This window comes from Helianthus annuus, chromosome 4 (genome assembly GCF_002127325.2).
Source record: "Helianthus annuus cultivar XRQ/B chromosome 4, HanXRQr2.0-SUNRISE, whole genome shotgun sequence".
Taxonomy (NCBI): Eukaryota; Viridiplantae; Streptophyta; class Magnoliopsida; order Asterales; family Asteraceae; genus Helianthus; species Helianthus annuus.
Window position 1 is genome coordinate 16,425,402 of NC_035436.2, and position 1,748 is coordinate 16,427,149.

The 1,748-nt window shown below is 43.9% G+C and overlaps 1 non-coding gene across 1 annotated transcript; it reads left to right on the forward strand.

Annotated features, from left to right (window-relative positions):
* The first annotated feature begins 1,388 nt into the window (after positions 1 to 1,388).
* Positions 1,389 to 1,495, forward strand: LOC118491832. Its single transcript, XR_004892277.1, has one exon. It is a non-coding gene; the product is annotated as a small nucleolar RNA R71 (small nucleolar RNA).
* The last annotated feature ends 253 nt before the right edge of the window (positions 1,496 to 1,748 follow it).

Sequence of the window (1,748 nt, forward strand, 5' to 3'; positions counted from 1 at the left end):
AGTTACCTGAACTGGGCATTTTCCTGCAGATTGTGCAGCACGGGGCCGTGTTGGCTGGACACGGCCCGTGCTGAACTTACAGTAATGAAAATTTTTTTGTCGGATGGCCCTGTTTTCGTGCATGGGGTGATGTTTCTCGTTTCCCTTGTTATCCTTCACCATCCGGAGTGTGTTTTATTCATGCAACTTATTAAAAATTAAAATTAATCTAAGCTAACTAAGGATAGTTCCGCGGAAAGCCTCCGTGGTGCGCCACGTTTATAAGGGTCTTTGGCTAGACCCAAAGTGAGGTCATATGTTTTTAGAGCGGGATGTTTTGCATCCCATGTTGCACCGTCGGAGAGCTCCATCCAAACTCGAATCAATGACTTCATGTAGTTGACCGGGTCATCGTCCTCTACTCTCTTCCCGACCCCAAACTTCACTTCCTTATCCCAAAACTTCAAAGTGAGTGTCCCAAAACTTGACGAATCAACCTACCGGGGTAAGGAACTTGAGGAGCCTTGGTAGGCTCTTGAATAGGAGAAGCTTTCTTTTGTTGGGGCGGTGTTGTGCTTTCCTCATTTGGCGGTGGTGGAGCTTCCTCGGAACCCACAGTACGGTTTCTTAAGGTTATTAGATGGACTTGTGCTTTTGGGTTTGTTTCGGTATTGCTTGGTAGCGCGCCTTGTTGTCTCTCGGAGAAATTTTTAGCTAGTTGATATAATTGTTTTTCAATGTTTTGTATAATAGCTTGTTGATTTCTAAAATTTGATTCCAATTGTTGAAATCGATCCGAGTTTTTCTTTTCAGTGTCGGAGAAAAGGCGAGATACAGTATCTTCAAGCCTTTCTCGTCCACCTTGTTGTTGAGGAAAATTTTGTGACTCATTTCTTGGTTGTTGAAAGTTTGCTCGTTGGTTTAGGTTTTGTTGGTTACTACTATTGCCGGGTTCTCTCCAACCAAGGTTAGGATGGTTACGCCATCCTTGGTTGTAGGTACCCGTTGGAGGACCCGACGGCCCAGGTCTATTATCAATGTAGTTTACCGACTTTTGCTGATCGTCTGTTTCTTTCATATAACTCCAATTTTCATGTGGCACACCACACCCTTCACAAGCCATCACCGAGACCGATTTTGTCATTTCTAACTTTTTGATCTTTGAAGAGAGGGCCTCGATTTGGGCTTGTAAAGAAGTGCTTTTATCAACCTTATGGGCGCCCGGGACAATAGATTTATTGCCTCGGGGAGTGTGCCACTGAAAATTGGTTTGAGCAATTTCCTCAATTTGATTATATATTTCATGTGGGCGGCGATTACCTAAGAGTCCCCCAGAGTTAGAGTCAAGTGTTTGTCTTGTGTGTGGCAACAACCCGTTGTAGAAAATGGATACTTGTTGCCATACCGCAAGACCGTGATGAGGACACTTTCGCAATAGCTCCTTGAACCTTTCCCAAGTTTCATATAAGGATTCCCCGTCCTCTTGTGAATATGTATTAATTTCAGTCATTAATTTAGCCGTTTTAGCGGGAGGGAAATACTTATATAGAAATTTTTGGGCTAGTTCATCCCAGGTGTTTACCGAACCAACTGAAAGGGCGTTGAGCCAAGCTTTTGCTCGGTCTTTTAGTGAGAAAGGAAACATTCGAAGGCGGATGGCGTCATTTGATGCTCCATTGATCCGAAAGGTATCACATATTTCCAAGAAATTAGTAATATGTAGATGGGGATCCTCGTCCGCAAGCCCATGGAAGGTTGCGGAGTTTTGA